The sequence below is a fragment of the Ornithorhynchus anatinus genome, chromosome 9 (genome assembly GCF_004115215.2).
Source record: "Ornithorhynchus anatinus isolate Pmale09 chromosome 9, mOrnAna1.pri.v4, whole genome shotgun sequence".
NCBI classification, from domain to species: Eukaryota; Metazoa; Chordata; class Mammalia; order Monotremata; family Ornithorhynchidae; genus Ornithorhynchus; species Ornithorhynchus anatinus.
The window spans coordinates 13,698,581-13,718,569 of record NC_041736.1 but is presented as its reverse complement, the minus strand read 5'-3'; the positions used below and the strand labels follow the sequence as shown (position 1 = coordinate 13,718,569).

General features: G+C 41.3%; 1 protein-coding gene across 3 annotated transcripts in view; it reads right to left on the bottom strand.

Annotated features, from left to right (window-relative positions):
* CSRNP3 (cysteine and serine rich nuclear protein 3) overlaps positions 1–19,989 on the bottom strand; it is a 126,430-nt gene that overhangs the window by 93,675 nt on the left and 12,766 nt on the right. For all 3 annotated transcript variants that reach the window (XM_039913105.1, XM_039913106.1, XM_039913107.1), the window contains exon 3: positions 3,426–3,515. The gene's annotated coding sequence lies outside the window, so the exon portion shown is untranslated. The remainder of the gene's footprint in view (positions 1–3,425; positions 3,516–19,989) is intronic.

Below are 19,989 nucleotides of genomic sequence, written 5' to 3'. Positions count from 1 at the left end.
AAAGGTTTGTAGCATTCCTGTTAAATATTCCAATAATGCATTATGTGTATATTCTAAATTATACTATCTTTTGGATTACTATACAAAATGTCTTGTTTTTTTTGTAGACACTATTTTATGTATCATTATTAAAGTTAATTATTAAGGCAATCACCCTCATCTCTTTTCTGCTTAGTTTCATTTAATTTGTTCCACAGACACCAGAAAACCAACTCCTCTACTCACTGTAAATTACTAAATACTTCGAGCCATTAAGTATTCAAAGGCCGTTTTGGACATTTTAGAGAGGTGGGAGGCTTTGGGGATGGGGTGAGGAGGAGGAGTGAGATTATATGGCTAAGTATTATACCTGCCTTATTAGTGTAATGTCTGTTTATATATTACACGGACTTCCCACATTATTTCACCCAGAGACTGATTTCCATGTAGTAACATTCTTAAAATCTTTTATATGAGGAGCATTTGGGGCATATTTCGGAAGATTCTCACCAGCTACAGGGCAACTGAGTACAGTCAGTTCTGCTATAACGAATGTTTTGACTATGCACTGTGGCTAAGACACTGTTGAAGAATTAAGGCACCTTCTCCCAACAACTTGTGTCTGATGGGTAAAAAGCAATGAGGTGTCGGACGGAAAGGGTTGTTCCCACACCAATTGTCAAGGCCTAAATTCTACAATGCCACCATTTCTGGTGATGTGAGGTTCTTCAGGTCACAACTAGCACATTAAAGAAGAGATCGATGTTGGACTCCAAACAGCATCTCTTTCAAGCTTTAGGAAATGTACTTCTTTACTCTTACCTGAGGTGTCTTGCCCTCTCCCTCCCGAGCCTCCCATCTCACATACAAAAGAATCATCGGGGCCTGAGTTGTTTGCAAAGACAAGCCAGATGGGAAGCAAACAGAAATTGGCCCCAACCACTGCTTCCCCCTCCCTCCAATTGTGGAACTTGTCTCGTTGTGGGCATGGAACGTGTCTGTTGATTGTGGTAATGTACTCTCCCAAGCACCTAGCGCAGTGCTCTACACACAGTAAACGCTCAATAAATATGATTGACTGACTGCTGAAGCATAATCTCTGGGGACCCAGTGGCAGAGAGCACAGCCGCTTCGCTTGATTTTTCCAGCCGCTGCAGTTCCACTTCTCGCTGGGCTCCCTAGACTTCTCCCCTTGTCAGGGAACAGCTCAGCAGTTATTCCGGATGATGCTCCCAAATCCCCTACAGTTCTACTCGTACAGACTAGCCAAAATACCCCACCCCCTAGTTGTTGTATAGTTGTCACTTTTTTCAAAAGGGGGTATCAGATTCCCCAGCTTTGCACTTAGCTGGACAAAAAATTTACCCATATAGGCACAAAGGGAAAATTTGATATAGAAATAGATGATCTTTCCATTTAGCGCACATTCTGTTTGGGGAAAAAAAATTCCCTCAATCTCTCTGCCAACCTCTTCATCATCCAGCAATTATTTGCATATGGTTTCCTTAGGGTTTTAAACTTTTCATTCTTTTTTCCCCCCACCCCCCAAGAATTTGCTTTCCAGGTCAGCGGGGGAATCATCAAATACCTGCTATGGTGAAGACAGAATCTCCTCCCCGCCCCCACCGTGAACATCCCAGAAGAACAAAAACATCTTTTAAAATTTTTTGCTTTTACTATTAAGTCCTTGAATAGAAGAATGAAGCCCTCTGATAATATCCACCTTCAGCCTTTAGTCAGAGCTTCCTGCACAACTCCCAGTTGAAGTCAAAATTATCTATTATGGCACAGGAGGTTTTTTCCTAAAGGAACTAAAAGCTGGTTCAAATATCACGCTCTCAGAAAAGCAGCTACCTATCAAAATGATCAAAATTGAAATGGAGACACCTTGCATGGAATACTGACAGTTTAATAAGGGAATTTTAAATGGAAAAATAGGCAATGTAATGATCATTCATTCAATCGTATTTATTGAGTGCTGACTATGTGCTAAGCGCTTGGGAGAGTACTTTACAACAGCAAACATATTCTCTGCCTGTTTATTGTTGGATCAATCTAACAGTTACTTTCACTAGTAAATCCTTTCTAACTTGCACTTCTATCCATTTTTAACTGAAACTTCAGAAGCAAGCATGTATAGCCTTCCATGTGAAACTCTTTTTTAAAGCAAGAAGTAATTGTTCTTGTACATAACAGGGAGCAGTAATTTTTCTCTGCTCTTTCCAACTCTCGAGTTACAAGGGCTTCTTGGAAAACACCTATTTGTTGTCGAAGCCAAGAACCTTTCTGTTCTGAGACATATCAGATACACAAATAGCTCCCTACGCCCTATCCCCAAGGCTTATGACCAAGGTGGGGTTGGCGGGAGAGCGGGGCGAGGAAGTCTGCCAACAGTCGATGACTCTTCTTGTGGCTTAGAACCAGAAAAGTGGAAATCTTGAGCATAGCATAAAGTGGAAAGTAGAGTTCAAAGATGTAATCGGAGGTATGAAAGAATCAAACGAAACGGTGATGTGATGGGGGATAAGAAACTGAACAATTCAATTTACAGACCGTAAGACAAAAAAGATAGCCCAGTAAGAAAAACCTAATAAAGCCGCAGCAAATGTAGTTTTAAGTTACGGTGCAAGCATTCTTTCAGAAAAGGAGGTATATTTTAATATTCAGCTGAATTCCATAAAGAGAATAAATTGTCACCTTAAACACTATCACTCTGTAAAATAACACCGTTCTGGATGAATGAAAACTAATTAAAAAGAAAGATAATAAATGTATCGCCTTCATGATTCCTCCCACATGCAGAGAAAGAGGCCGCGGACCAGGCTTGCACCTATAACCCTCAACAACTTCCTTGCATGTCGGTCCACCCTGCCAAGGAAATGGGTCATTTTTCAGCAGCTTGGCAGGTCCTGTAACCATGGCCATTCAGCCTTGGCCTGGCCGTCTATACTGAATACTGTAGGCTCACTGTGGATTAGGAATGTGTCTGTTTATTGTTTTATTTTTATACTGTACTCTCCCAAATGCTTAGTAGGGCGCTCTGCACAAAGTAAGCGCTTAATAAGTATGACTGAATGAATGAATGGATGAAAAGGCGTCTACTGGCCTTGAAGTCGGGTGGCTTCTCCGGTTCAGGCCTTGCTCCCAGCTACACGGCATCTGTGTAAGGGGCTTTTCCTACACTAACCCAGGAGGCGACGAGCCAGACATCACTTTTGGGAGCCAGAACGTGGCTTCAGGTCACATCCAGCTCATCCTCCTCTCTGCCCATCTCTAAGAGGATGAGGAACTTGCACCTCTCTAGAGAGTAAGGAAGAGTCAAGCTGAACGATATGGAGAATGGAAGGATTCTTCATGATCATCTGAGTTACGCATCTGCAAAACACCATTTGTGGCGTTTTCAGCCCACCAGGGAAGCTGCAGGAGATGATTTCCGAAATACTGACCTTATACTTTTCACAAACTCCAGTTTTTCCCAGCAGATTTCAAGCTGCTAAAACCATGTTTTCAATCTGTGGATATTTCCTTAATTTTTCCTAAAAAAAAAAGAGTTTAGATTTTGTGCAGTAATAGTGACACCAAAAAACTGAGTTAATGCTATTATTGTAGTTATGGTATTACTATTTGTAAAGTATTGTGCTAAGCATTAGGGTAAATTCAAGATAAATGATTAAGACATGGGCATAATTTAAAATAGAATAATCCATTAGAAAATGTATTCTGCATTATACAATAATAATAATGGTACTTGTCAAGCACTTACTATGTGCCAAGCACTGTTTTAAACACTGAGGTAGATACAAGTTAATCAGGTTGGACACAGAGGTTCACACTTTTAATCCCCATTTTACAGATGAGGTAACTGAGGTCCTGAGCGGTTAAGTGACTTATCCAAGGTTCCACAGCAGATACGTGGCAGAGCCAGGATTAGAACCCATGTCCTTCTGACTCCCAGGTCCATGCTCTATCCATTAGGTCACACTGCTTTTCTACATATATTATAACCATTGCTTAGTTCAGCTAGTCAGTCTAACCACGATGGGCAGAAGTGGCAAACAAGGAACTCCCTACTTAAAATGCATCCCCTTCTCCCCTCCCCAGCAGCTCCAGGCATACGTTGCCAAGGTTCATTAACGGTGTTACAGCAAGAGTTTATGATGAACCTAGATATGGTCCCTGTTTCCATATTTCCAATTATCCAAACCAGCACTTAACCTGATTTGGGGTAAGAATCCGCATACATATGCGTACACACACACACCTCTCTCCCACCCAATCAATCAGCATTTGAGCACCTGATTATGAGGAACACTGTATTAAGTGCATGGGAGAGTACAGTAAAGTACAGTGATCCCTACAGAAGGTGGGAGAGGAAACAGGGTTTGTTTTATATCACGCAAGAGGAAGTACATTGATAGTCCAACCCCAGCCCTACAGCACTTAGGTACCAATCCATATACTCCGCTATTTTTTGTAATTTATTTTAATTCTGCTTCCCCACTAGGTCGTAAGTTCCTTAAGGGCAGGGATCATTATCCATCAACTCTACTGCACCGGACTCTCCCCAGAACTTCGTAAAGTGCTCTGTACACAGTAAGCATTCGATGGATACCTCTGACTGACTGACTGAAATGGGCTGAATACATCTTTTCTGAGGCTCTCAGAGAAGCAAAATGTGGTCCAGGCATGGGTAATTGTTCTCTGCAGCCAGACTGGCCTTAGCATTCAGGCCAGATGACAGACCATACTGTCTGAGGAACCCCACCCTACCATCAGCCTAGTACTTGGCTTCAAGATTTTTTCTCATGTATTAGCAGGGCCTTGGAAGCTGCCCTTATCCTCTCTCTGCTCCCGTGAAACTTTGAGGAAGGCCTTGGGTATGAATCAGGAGGGGGCAGGTCACAGATTGAGGTAGAAAGACATCTGCAGCACACTTTCCATCCCTTTTTCCAAAGTGCCCAGGGTGGCCTTCCTCCTCGGCTGTGTCCCCTCGGTAGCCCCGTAGAAGCCTGCCTTAAACTATAAACCCAGATTCTTCAAAGCAGACCATATCCTTATTTGCTTAAGAGGAAAAAAAGCACTGTCCCCAGTGGGTGATCAAATTATTTGAGAAAGCCTGGAAAAATGTATATAGTCTATTTCTAAAGTCGTAAAGTAGCTATTGTAATTTCTGTACAATAATTTAATTGAATTTTCATTTCAGTGGACTATTGAAAAGCAACACTGCATAATTAAAATGCCTGCAACCAACGGAAGCAACATTTGCTTTGGAGGACAATGGAAAAAGCCAAGAATTCAAGGAAATGAGAGAGCGAGTACAAGAGACTGACCCTGTTTTCAGAGTGAGAAAGCAGTCACTGATTATTACATTGTTACATCTCGAATAATTTTAAAAAATAAAAATTCCCCATAGATTGAACTTCCTACATTTGCATTTAAGAGCACTTATTACAAATGCTAGCTGCCCATAACTACATCTCCAGCAAAGATGTTAAGAACTCAAAAGCATCACTGTAATTAATAATGATATTTGTTATGTATCTACTGTATGAAAACCTGAGGCAAGATAACCAGGTTGGACACAGTCTCTGTCCCAAGTGGTACTCACAGTCTAAGTAGGAAGAAGACTAGGTATGTGATGCTTATTCATTCAATCGTATTTATTGAGTGGCTTACTGTGTGCAGAGCACTGTTCTAAGCACTTGGAATGTACAATTCAGCAACAGATAGAGACAATCCCTGCCCAACAACGGGCTCATTTTACAGATGATGAAACTGAGGCACAGAGATGTTAAGGGACTTGCCCAAGTTCACAGAGCAGGTGACTAGCAGAGGACCTGAGTTTTAATCCCAGTTCTGTTTCCCAGGCCCATACTCTTTATTCTAGGCTAAAAAAAAAATACCACAAGCTACACAATAAGTTGTAGTGGTAAAACTGTAAACAGTTATGTGCAAGAAAGGTTTTCTTCAGCAAAGGAGAAAGAGGCCGAGGGATCATGGTTTTGATGCAATTAGCACTGACCATAATTTTCCTATCTCCCTTCATCCATTTTCAGCTTCTTCCAAAAGAGAAGAAAGCCCAGTTGTCTTTGAAAATAGTTAAAATTCACCTCCGCTGAATAAATGTGCGGCTGAAAGACGGCACCAAACATAACCGGGCCTTCTACACATCAGCCTCTTACCAGGTGGTGACTCCAAGAGCTTGGCAGCCTATTGATTCTGGAGTGGTTGGAGATGCTGCTTAAAGTGCTTTTTCAAATATTAAGTGAAGCTGTTAGAGATTCTAAGTAAGTTCTGGGGATCCTCCACTTTCAGGGAAAATACAGAGTCACTGCCAGGATTCATGCAGGTGATCCTGGGAAAGCACCCATTTCCTCAGACTACGGCAGACAACATACTCTTACTGAAGGCTCCTCAGAGAACTGAAAAGAGACTTAAGGATGATCCAAATTGCTGTCCTTGAAAGGCGTTTCAGGGAGAAAATCTCCTCTTCCTAGGTACATATGTTCAAACATCTTTCACTAAAGCAGCTCAGGGCTTCTTCGTACATTAATTGTTATGATAGACAGTTTTGCCAGATGCCACATTAAAACCACACAATCACTGACCCGCAGGGTGGGAATGACTGAATAAAGCCTCGACTGAGTTTCTAGTGCTTTCCTGACAGCTCCCATTTTCTTGAAGAATTGGTAACTAATTGACTTACCGTTGAGAGTGCTTTCTCCTCTGTGATGTGATTTGTTAAATTTATGGCTTCTCACCCATTACCAGCCAAATTTTGGTTTCATGCCGACAACTGTGCCCGATCTACAATAATCAGTTAAAGCTAAACATAAAAAGTTCAGCCTATCTTATTAGGCAGCAAACAACTTGGATTCAGGAAAAAAAATTCTACATTGAGATTCTGCATACCCAGAAATCTCAAGATGACCAATTCTGACAGTCATCAAGACTGCAGAAATGCTAAATAAAGCAGCCCGGTTTTCTGACTCTGTGGCAGCAGAAACCTTGAGATCTTTTGGATTGGGGCTCGCCAATTACTATACCAAGTGTGAGTAACTGCACAGATAATCCATGCTAATCTGTGGGTCCCAACTCTGGAGAATCAAAGGCCCTAACCTTATGTGTCTCCGCTGGTCAAATGTTGATGGGTTAAAAGTGAACTTTGTTTTCTGGAATCTCTCCTTTCATCCCAAACTGTTCCAGATAACCTGAAATTTCACTCCACTATCAATTCAAACACTGTTGGGTAAAACTGGATACATTGTTATCATTGTTTTTGGACAGAGGTGTTATGTAACCTATTTTACCCAACACTGTTTTAATAGTAATGACAATTATACTTTCCGAACTCTAGAAAACCTTTATGCTCAACTCCGGAGAAAGAACTTAGAATAAAATGTTAACTACAATCTGAGGTAGCGGTGAATTCTTCTTAGAATCTCCCAAGACGCTCCTGGAGTTGGGAAACAATGAGGAGTGGACATTACTATCGATCATGTTAAACTGCATTGTGTATTTTAGAGCAATGAATAAAATGAGAACTAAATCTCTTTTGAAATGATTTTTTAAAAGACAAGCAGCTTTGATGGGTTAAAGGCACCTGGCCATGGTCCTTAGTTTTGAACATTCTAAAAATGTGCCAGAGAAGCACCAGAAAATTCTGTTACCCAGAAATGGGAAACTAAATAGATGTAGTGGTTTTGAAATGTGCAAAGTACACTACACTACTGAAGGAAACCTATTTATAGCTCAGTCAGGAATAGCACCGGCGCCGGTAATGGTCTTACATTATTACACCCAAGTGTCTCGGCTCTTCCTCCGAGCGGTAAGAAGGCAATTTTGTGTTCCTTTGATTCCTGACATCTGTAAATCAGACTGCAAACCAGGGTGCAAATCAATGCACCTGCCTACCACCGGCTTTTGTGATGTGTTTACCCACCAGGAGCCGAGTGAATCGGTTACCCCCACCCCAAGCTACCGGAATGTGCATTTATGCATTTTGGCACACTTCATAGAATTAGAAAACCGAACACCATGGGTATGCCAGTCCTTGAGGTCACCAGCTTTGGGAATTATTTCAACATTTATCTGAAACATTCGCTAGCTAGGTTTGTTCTAATCTCCTCTCCACCTCAGCAAAGTCGGGCCCAGGTGAAACACTACCTACTGAAGGGGAGAGAGGAAAAAGAGGGAGCAGCGCATTAGAGCAAGAAGGTAGAAGATTCTGGATACCTCTGCTTTCCTTTTGCTTTAACTGCAAGCATCACAACTTCTACTTGCCTTGGTTTCCTCATCTATAAACTGGAGATTAAATATTTGTTCTCTTTCCTCTCTCGGACTGAGAGCCCCATGTGGAACCGGGACTGTGTCTGAACCGATTATCTCGTACAGTTAGTACGGTGTTGGTACCTAATAAGTTTTCTTAATGCCACAAATCATTATTCGGAAGACAGCACGTTTACTTAGACCTAACACTGCAGTCTTTTGCTTCTGAGGAAGCATAGTAGCAATAGGCAGGTTTGGTGAGATTTGACACTGGACATGGAAGTCAGGAGATTCTGTAAAAAGTACAGTGGTTTACCTGATTGAGTCAAACCCTGGAGATGCCACTGAAATCCCACTGGCTTTGTTTAAAATATAAAGAGGGGACAATGATGGTTCATGTTTTAGGAATGGGCAAGTTCACCGGTCAACTGGAAGAGACAGAGAGATAGTTGATGGAACAGTAGTTTTCCAATCAGGGGTACTTATTGAGTACTTACTGTCTGGAGAGCACTGTATTATGTGCTTGTGAGAGTACAGTAGAGTTGGTAGACACAATCCTTGCCCTCATGGAACGATCAACACTTCAGCGAACAAGTGAGAGGCAACGTGGCCCAGTAGAAAGAGCACGGGCCTGGGAGTCAGAGGACCTGGGTTCTAATTCCTGAGCCACCACTTGTCTGCTGTGTCAACTTCAGCAAGTCATTTCTCAGTGCCTCACTTACCTCATCAGTAAAATGGGGATTAAGACTGTGAGCCCCACATGGGACAGGGACTGTGTCCAACCCAATTATCCATTCATTCAACTGTATTTATTGAATGCTTACTGTGTGCAGAGCACTGTACTAAGCACTTGGAATGTACAATTCACTTCAATTATCTTGTATATAGTCCAGCGCTTAGTACAGTGCTTGGCACAAAGTAAGCACTTTACAAATACCAAAAAGAAAGTGACACTCTGTATAAAACATTAAATTGTGGAAATAACTCATCGAGACTCTTTAACTTCAGTACTCATTTGCACAGGGTGAAGAATTTTACAATGAAGGAAAGTCAAGAATCCCTTGTTAATGAGTCAGATTCTCTTCAGGGCTAAAGTTACTTCCAAGTACAGATATAAGAGGGGCACACTGGAACACTAGCTCGTTTAGACCATCAGGGGACTAAACCATTTACTGCACTGCTGCATCCAGTGCTTAGTACAGTGCCTGGCACATAGTAAGCGCTTAGCAAATACCATAATTATTATATACTGTAACGACGCAGACCATTCCCTAGCAAGCTCTGAAAGGTTTAATGCTCCTTCCGTGCTCCCTGGGTGTAATGAAGCACTGATAGAATCAGGCTCAATATTTTCTTGCATGAACTATAACTATCTGCATACCCCTTCCAGGGGGTCGAGGAACAAAATGCAAACTCATTGTGGGCAGGGAAGGTGCTTGTTTATTATTTTATTGTACTCTCCCACGCGCTTAATACAGTGCTTTAAACATGGCAAGTGCTCAATAAATATGATTAAATTGAACTGAAAATGTAAACCAGTGTGCTGAGAGTCAAGTGCTGCAATTTCCCTGTTACGACACACATCCCTCCAGATTGTAGGCTCACTGTGATCAGGGAACGTGCCTAACCAACTTCGTTATATTGAATTCTCCCAAGCGCTCAGTACAGTGCGCTATACAAAGCATGCACTCAATCAATGCAATTAAATCAAATGATTGACATGCTATCAAAATGGGCTCTGAAAAGAGAATCAAATCCATGCCTACTAAAAGCTACCATTAAAAGATAATAATAATAATAATAATTGTGATGTTTGTTAGGCGCTTACTGTATGCCAGGCAATGTACTAAGCACTGGGGTGGATACCAGCAAATCGGGTTGGACACAGTCGCTGTCAATCTCTATTTTACAGATAGGGTAACTGAGGCACAGTGAAGTGACTTGCCCAGGGTCTCAGAGAAGACTCGTGACAGAGCCAGCATTTGAACCCATGACCTTCTGACTCCCGGGGCCGTGATCTACTATGCCCTGGGGACTGGGAAAGGGACTAGATGATGTCTCCTAAGGGTGAGTTTAACTTCCCTCCAAGGATCGGAGGCAAACAAAGAGAAGTCTCCATTTTGTAGATTTACTTCTGTACTGCTCTGATCCACGAGGGAGAGAGATGGCTGTATTCTTGTCCAAAATCTGGTGGCCCTGATCACAATTTGGAAACAGAAAAATTGCATTTGGAACAAGAGGGAGGCTATGTCCTTAATGCAGAATCAAACCTTCAGGAAGCAATAGGCTTACTTTTTACGCACAGTTTACTTACACAGAGTTTCTATGAGCAGTTTTCCTTTTTAAATAATATTTGTTAAGTGTTACTTACCAATCAGTGTACGGAGCACTGGGATAATTGTTAGAGAATCATGTCAGGCATAGCCCATGTCCCACATGGGGCTCACAGTCTATGTAGGATGAAAACCATTTTACAGATGAGAAAACTGAGGCACAGAGAAGTTAAGTGACTTGCCTAAGGTCACCAAGCAGGGATTAGAACACAGGTTCTTATTCTATCCACTAAACCATGCCGGTGCAACCTCGATGTCTATCGAGTTTAGAATTATTTATATTTTGATCTAAATTTAATTCATGAACTTTGCCTAATAAGAATGCCTCCAAACTGTAGAGAGAACTCAATTTGCCGGTTTACAAATGATTTCTGAATAAGAGAAACTCTAATGATGTGGCATTCCTATGTACTTCCATAGAAGAGCTAGACTCTTATTTTTTTCCTATTACCATTAGAGGAATATTAATCATCACTGAAAAGTGTTCATTGTATTTAACTCCAAAAACTAAGTCTGGCTTTTCTGATGATCCACTTACAAAAACTCAAAGAAAATTTACTGTGCCTAAGTGATCTCTCCCATTACAAGCAGATATTTACACATAGCTAAGGACCTCATTCACCACTGAGATCTAGATACACTTCATCTCATGGGAAGCCATTTTTAGCTCAGGTTAGAACAAATACATTTAAAACAAGGAAACATTCTCAAGGCTTCTCTATAGTCCCCCACAGACTTCCCAAACCAATGGGCTCCACTACGACCTGAAGCCACCCAAACCATCTGAGAAACAGAGAGTCAGGAACTGGGTAGGACAAGGAGATGGAGGAGACGATACGTAGAGTGGAATACAGACACACTCTCTCTCACACAGACTCATGTGCTATCAACTGGGAACCCTGGTGTCTGAAGGTGTCTGAAGGTTTTGGAGAAGCAGCATGGCTCAGTGGAAAGAGCATGGGCTTTGGAGTCAGAGGTCATGGGTTCGAATCCCGGCTCTGCCACTTGTCAGCTGTGTGACTGTGGGCAAGTCACTTAACTTCTCTGTGCCTCAGTGACCTCATCTGTAAAGTGGGGATTAAGACTGTGAGCCCCACCTGGGACAACCTGATTCCCCTGTGTCTACCCCAGCGCTTAGAACAGTGCTCTGCACACAGTAAGCACTTAACAAATACCAACATTATTATTATTAAGGTGGGGCTAGTGGCTTGTGACTCCACAACAACTTGCCCAATCACACAGCAGAGCCACAGTTAGTATTTTGTTGGGCCTCCGCTGGGCCAATGGAGAATTTTGGCCAAAACCCTGAACTAGTCAAAAATTAATTTCTCCCCAAAACACATTAATAATAGTACAGACTCAGACTAACAAGGATCTCCTCTAACTCCCTATCAAAATATTTGTATCAAACAAATGGGTTCTATTGTTTTGCTTTGTTGTCTCTCTCCCTTCCAGACTGTGAGCCTGTCGTTGGGTAGGGATTGTCTCCATCTGTTGCCGAATTGTACTTTCCAAGCTTTTAGTACAGTGCTCTGCACACAGTAAGTGCTCAATAAATACAACTGAATGAATGAATACCGCAATCAATGGTATTTACTGTGCCCTTGCTATGTGCAGAGCACTGTACTAAGCACTTGCGAGAGTACAAGAGAGTTAGCAGACACATTCCCTGACCGTAATGAGCTTAACTCGTTAACTCTACTAACTGGCACTACCCAATCAGGTTGCCACCCTGCCTTGACTTTGCCATCTTTCTCTGGTTCTTAGTAAACAAACAATACCGAGGGAGGAAAAAAATGAAACAAACTCTACAGTTTGTATGCAACATTTGCTTCGCAGGCTCACTGCTTTAGGCTAAAAGAAGAAATTCAGTATCCAAATCTTGTGGGTCACTGAAATTCCCCACCATTTCCTCATTCTAGCTGCAGAACTGATGAACGGGGGCAGCTCCCTGATGAGATCAAAAGTATGTACTCAGAGGGACCCCGCTAACTATGAGTCCTGATTAATGAGAATGCAATGGTCAACCTAATCAATTCCATTGACAGGCAAGCCTTTCTCTTTACCAACAAATGGACGTACTACCACTTTCTCCAGTCCCAAATTATGGTTGCCATGGAAACAGATAAAAGTGGAAAGTCAGTCATGACAGAGCAAAGCATAAGAGAAAACATCTTTTAGGAAATCACCCATTTTTACAGGATCTTCTAAAGAAAAAAACTGGGGAGAATGCCACTATTTTGTATTTTTCTAGAGCTAAATCCCCTGACTATTAAATTAAGCACTCCTCAAATCCCACGTATTTTCAACATCATTTTGAAGTATATAAATGCATTAGTCACAAAATTAAAAGTTATTTATAATTTCAAGGGCAGAAGTAATACACTTAGAATATCACAATGCCATTTTTTAAAGATTCCTTTTGGAATAATGATACTACTACTATTTGTTAAGCACTTACTACGTGCCAGGCACTGTACTAAGCACTGGGGTGGGTACAAGCAAATCACTTTGGACCCAGTGCCTTGCCTCCCATGGCGTTCAGAGTTTTAATTCCGGTATTACAGATGAGGTAACTGAGGCACAGAGAAGTTATGTGACTTGCCCAGGGTCACACAGAGGCAGAGTCTGCATTAGAACCCAGGTCCTTCTGACTCTCAGGCCCGTGCTCTAACCATTAGACCATGCCACTTCTCTTTGCAACTCTTTGGAAACAAGTTCAATTTCCTCAGTAAGATGCAAAAAGTAAGCACTTGTGTGTTTTTTACACAGGGCCAGCCCAGCCCATTGGCATACCTGGAAAATTCTAGGGCAGCTGTTCTGGGTCACGCCTGGTGCCAAGACTTTCACTGGGCTCAGATCTTGGAGAAAGCAGCAAGCCAACTGGAGCCAGTTAGGAGAGCATCAGAGAGAAGTAGAGTTCACTTCTCAAATGCCCCCTGCAGTTAAGCATTCATTGCCACGACTCCCCCGTAATGATTTCGGTCCTGATTTTTTTTTTTTACTGTGATTATGGTATCTCATCTCACCAGCATTTGAAGCTTTGAATCTCATTATTTTCTAATTATGATATAATTAGATCTAACATGGTATCCACATCAGGACCCCAATGTGTCATGGTTATTAATGCCTTCCATTTGAGCACCACCGAAAAGCCTAGCTTTCTTAGTAGTCTTACTAAAAATGTTCCAAAGAATTTAACTTCAGATTTTTTAAATGCTTCACGAAGTTTGTGAAAATTCTGCCTTACGAATTAGACTTCATTGTAAAAATTCACTCAAGATCTTGAAACGGCCTAAAAGCCTATTACGTACACTAAGCTACATAAATTTTCCATTGAACTCCCAAGAAATGCAAATCAGATGAATCCACGAGCAGAGAAAAATAAACTTGGGCCAGGCATCTGCATTAGCCATTAATGCTCTGTCATCAAGATAGATCAGAAAAACAAATACGAGCACTCTGAGATGGAGTTAAAATTTTGGCTCACCGAACATTCTTAACTACTCTAGAAATTAAATGATAACTGAAAGGAAAAGGAGGATTAACCACTTGAAGGATTGAATTCTTAAAAAGGATTCTGAGACTTATTAGCTATTCTAATTTATGCAGCCAAATAAACATATGACATAAACTCACAACCCTCTATAAGTGAAGTGTGCGTGATTTGTCCAGTAAAGATGCATTAGTCCAGCAATCAAAGGGTTACCTTTCACAGTACATTTAGAAAAAATTACCAACTGGCTCTCTTAGCTGGACCAGCTTGAATTCTTTCTTGCACGCATACACAGACACACACACACACACTTTACATCAAGCTGTCAGAAAGCATCAGATTGCTGGATTTGTGCAATGAATTTAAACATCTATTGAGAAATACCAGGGCATTTCCTTGAGGCACTGAGGGTTTGGGGTTTTTTTTGGGTTTTTTGTAAATCACAGTCAACAACATGGATAAAGCTAGTCAATATCCTGGATAACTTCCACTCTTCTCCAACTCAAAGGAATTCAAACCTTGGTATGAAGATCATAGCACTTTTCAGAGGTTAGTTGTATTTTAATCACATACTTTTTGAAATACCGTTCCTTTTCACACTTAAGAGGTTTCACAGACGGTTTTGGCATTTATTGCCTTTGGTCACCACTACACAAAGACAAAATGGCATTTTTATTCCTCACATGGGAACTTGCAAGATGGGAAAGCTCTAAGATTTTTTTTTAAATAAATTAAGCTGTCAAAAGAAAATACTCTTTGAATCACTAACTAAAAATTTAAACATTAATATTTAATAGGCCTCTGCAGTTTATGAAGTACACCTGAAATTTCAAGTTTCACCTGCACTAGAACAGACTAAATACTATATAGGGGAAACTGGAGTTTTGATAACGATGTGTTTATGGTACTGTGCTAATAGACGAAAGAGAACACAGTGCCAAGTATGCCAACATCGAGTGGCCGGAACCACAGATCCCCCATATTGGTCTTTACAGCCACACACGCACTCATCAGTGAACTTCGACGTCATTAGTGTCTTCTTCGAATATGAAGGACAACTATATATAATAGTAAGTCATTCACACATATTGACTGAGAGTTTATGGTGTGCTGAGCACTGTATTAAGCGCTTGGCACAGTGCAAACAATACAACACATTTCCCCGCCCACAACAAGCTTACAGGCTAGACGGGGTCAGTAGCAGTCTGAGTAGCATTTATCGAGCACCCACTGGATGAGCTGAACTGTAGTAGGCAGTTAGGAAGTACAAGAAAACAAAGTGACACATTCCCCACCCACAAGGACTAAGCCCCAAACTGCTGAAATTCTTGGGAAAAGGCTCTATTTTGAACAATCACATTCTGCCTTTTTATTGACTCAGCTTCTTGTGGTAGGTTCTGAAAATGCTACTGAACATCCTGCTGATCGGTGTAATTATCACATTTTGTGGGATGTGGATCTGCCCTCAGTTTTACTCACCATCCTGGCACATGCTAATTTTAATTTCAAAATGAATTTAAAGTCTCACTTTTGTGGCGCTCAAAAAGTCCAATCAAAAATGGACTTCCAAAAAAAGGATTATCTAAATGGCAAAGCGCAACAAAGCCACTGTTTTCTATCAGTCAGCAGCAAGAGCCCCAAGATAGAAAAGCCACTCACCAGTGGTGACTAGGTGGGGAGAATTTTCAAAGCCAGGAACATTTGGCTTTTATCTCTACACTGGAATATGAACGATGGATAAGAAGATGAAAAGACAGCCTGTTTACATTGCTTGGCATTTTCTCTTCTTGTTTAAGTGGAAATTACAAGTGCTTCAATGTAAAGTGAGTGAAGTGAAACCTTAAGTGTTCCTTGCTGCACAGAATCACAGCTCAAGGCCAACCCAATTTCGCTTGTTTTCTCAGGAACATCATGCTCTCTCAAACGGATGTACACCACCAAAGCAAACCAACTTTCTTGTAATATGTGTAAAACAATTCTTATTGTTAGAAGATGCTTCGATGGTGGTGACAAAGCAGGGAATCTACCGTTTTCTGAAACGCGCCGACCATGTGTTTGCAAAGGTAAATTCTTTTTTGTTTATGGTATCGGTAAAGCGTTTACTAGGCGTCAAATGCTGTACTATGCGCTGGTCTAGATATGGCCTCTTTCCCACATGGGGCTCACAGTCAAAGGAGGAGGAAGAACCAGTACTGAATCCACATTTTACAGTTGAGGAAACTGAGGTCCAGAGAAGTTAAGAGACATGCCCAGTAACACACAGTAGGCAAGTGATGGAGCCAGGATTAGAATACAGGCTCATACTTTATCCACAAGGCTATGCTGCTTCCCCACCACCCCCAGGTTTATTTGGCCCATTGATCTTTTATTGTAATGTGGTTACAATAAACCAATGAGAGTTAAGATTGGCACTTTCCTCAAATAGGTTACATAACATCACGCAGAGAAATCCATCATTTCTTAATGTCTGATTGATTGAAGCCACAATTTTGACTTTAGTATTCATGTCTTCTTTGATTAGCGGCCAATGATATGAATGCCTTCTACGGAACAGTCATACAAATCAGAAACAATACCTTGCATTAACCAATACTGCCTAGTTATTCCAGTTCACTTTAGAGCCTCTCGGAAAAAAAATACAATGGGTTTTAGCCCTCTCCTAGATCCCATTCCAACTGGACCAAAGCGGTAACATTATATCAATGTTTACCCTCTGAAGATGACCCTTTCGTGGTACCACATCAGGTTTGAAAACGGTTTTTAAAAATAACTCACCCACACTATTTTCATTAGACTACAATTTACCAGCTCTTTCCATTTTCATTCCAGCTCATTTGGTGGACCGCCCTAGTCTTCTCTCAATGAGATGGAACACGCTAACGGTTGGCAATATTCCTTTTTATGTCAATTTAGGCAAACGGTACCGGAAAATACCCCAAATTTCACAGAGTAGCATTGCTAAAAAGCCTATTCAAAATTGACTGCTCTGTATCAGGGCCTTAAATCTCCCAATCTCTGGTTGCTGCTTCCCTGAAAGCTGGTAAAGGTGAAAAAGCAAGTGGGTCTATTCCAACCAGACACCAGGACGGCTATTTACAGTTTGTGTGCGTATTCATCTCCCCTCCACCTACTTCTTTACCCTTTGGGAAAATTTCCTCATTACTTGTCGTGATCGGGAGCTCATTACTTCCACGGCTGCATTAACCCACCTCCAGCAGACCCCTTTAGAAAACAATTTTAGCCCTAACTGTACATGTCTCAGGGAAGGAAACATTAGAGTCACTCTGTGAATTCAAATCCTATTGAAATGAATGGAAATTTTGCATAGGGAAAATTGCAACTGATTTTTAAAGGAAGAGGTCAATTTCAAAATAACTGGCATCTTTAAAATTTCTAATGGAGAAATTAATTGAACAACTGACTAGATCCAGGAAAAGCTACTGACATTCGGTTGCTAAAAACTGTGATCTAGTGGATAAAGTAGGGGCTTGGGAGTCAGAAGGACCTGAGTTCAAATTCCTCTCTGCCACTTTTCTATGTGACCTTGGGCAAGTCTCTTCACTTCTCTGTGCTTCAGTTCCATCCTCTGTAAAATGGGGATTAATACTGTGAGTCCCATGTGAGACATGGACTGTGTCCCACCTGATTAGCTTGTATCGACCCCCAGCGCTTAGTACAGTGCTTGGCACATAGTAAGTACTTAATGAATACTATTAAAAAATTTTGAGAGAAAAAAAAGCTTTAAAGAGATGGGAGAAGGCCTTGATTTCACTATTTCTGGAACCAGGGCTTATACGGTAGGCTCTCAAGCAGGCAGGTTCTCAAAACAAATGTCTTTTGGGGCGGTAAAGGACGAATACATGCAAGAAAGAAATTCATTCATTCAATTGTATTTATTGAGCGCTTACTGTGTGCAGAGCACTGTACTAAGTGCTTGATTAAACATTCCTATTCAGGTTTTTTGCCATTGAAGGGCCATCTGGAGCCTTACATGTATCAGTGCAGACAAGATCCTTACATCAACATAGCTCTCCCATCCACCAACTAGTGTTGGTGATGTGTGTGGGATGAATGGGATGTGAATTCAAGACACCGCAGGTGCTCAGCCTGAAGACTACCATCCCCTTCGCCCACACAAAATGAAAAATTGACTCTGTTATCTGAAAGACAGGGACACTGGAGAGGCTTAAACAACTAACAAGCACCACATCAACCTTTTCTTTTTTTAAGGTTTGAATTTTTAAAAAAAATACAGAGAAAGTATAGATACAAAACAATACATGTCTAGCCTTTGTTGTTGGGAAAGGTGAGGGAGGAAAAAAAAGTAAATGGAATTGCCATGACATAAACATCCTCAATGTATCTTTAATGTAATTCTAGATATTAACAGTGAGTACCACGCCAAGAAAAAAATAATAATCCCATACTATTCCCCAGATAAACGGTGCTCAAAGGAACTATGGTTATGTGGAAAAAAAAACAAAACACCCTCTTCCTACATTTAACATCCTTTTACAGATGACCTTTGAAATATTACTCAGATGCCAAAGGAATAATGTGCTTTGGGGCACCTAAAAAGATTTACATATTGCGCTGGAGATTTAATGGTCTTTCATTCTTTTTGAATCAAAACAAATCACAAAAGCAAGAAGAAAACAAAGGGGGAAGAGTGGGGATAGTGGGAAGAGCGGAGATAGCAAGAAGGGGAAAAGAGAGAAGTGGGGAGAGACTGGGGCGTGGAATGAAAGAAAGAGACAAGGCCCAGAGACAGGGCGAGATAGGCAGAAAAAGCACAAAGAGGGCCTGAGAAGAGAAATATTGACTGCAAGTAACCCCCCTCCCAACTAATAATAAATAGTACCTAGAGCATGCCAACTTATGTAGAGCACTGAACCAAGCTAAGTTTTTGGGACAGGATAGAAGCTGATGACATGCTCTTTTTGACCATAAGGAACTCACAATCTAATAGCCGAGAATACCTGATATAAATAATTTACAAATATTCTCAGTTCTCTGGTAATGGAGTGGTTACATTCTTAATGAACCCGGCATTAATTTTTACATTATAATGCGTACGCCCTGATGCAGCCTACCAGGCACACAGTCGGTTTTGTACAGCATCGCATCGCGTTGCTGGAAGAACGGTCCCTAATTCTCCAATAGTGTTTTATTCCAAACACGCATTATGAGAGAAGTGACTCTACTGGGAGCAGGAGGAATGTAACTGGTAGTAAGAGGAATATATAAGGATGAAATGGATGGGGAAATAATACATGAGTAGACCTATATAAATAAGTTCTGTGGATGGGCTTAAATGCAAAATCGCTTAGGATGGGTGTTAGGTTGATGAGACTTGCTGTTGATTAGAGGATTAAGCCAATATCCTTGCCCTCCATGGTATTTTATCTAAAGGGGTCAGTACCTCCTTCCTTCTACCTCTTGCGGTGCTGGGGTTTGTGAACAGGTTCCTGGGACCACAGGAAGGGAAACAGTGAGCAAATGGTTTAATCATTTATCGGGAAGTCAAGGGCAACTACAGATGCACTGCAAATAGCAAACCACACTTATTGGACTGACATTATTTTAGCACACCTTTGAGGCGCATACAACTTCCTCTCTCGAAAGAGCAGGGTTGTTCCCTCAAACGTGTCATGAATTAAAAAATATACCACCTTTGGCTTTAACTCTTTTACAGAAAGGCAGCACAGCTTAGAGGGTAAAGGGTGGGGCTGGGAGTCAGAAGGACCTGGGTTCTTATCCCGGCTCCGCCACAAGTCTGCCGTGTGACCTTGAGCAAGTCACTTAACTTCTCTGGGCCTCAGTTCCCTCATCTGTAACCTGGGGATTAGGAAGCGCTTAGTACAGTGCTCTGCACACAGTAAGCGTTCAATAAATATGATCGAGTGAATAAGT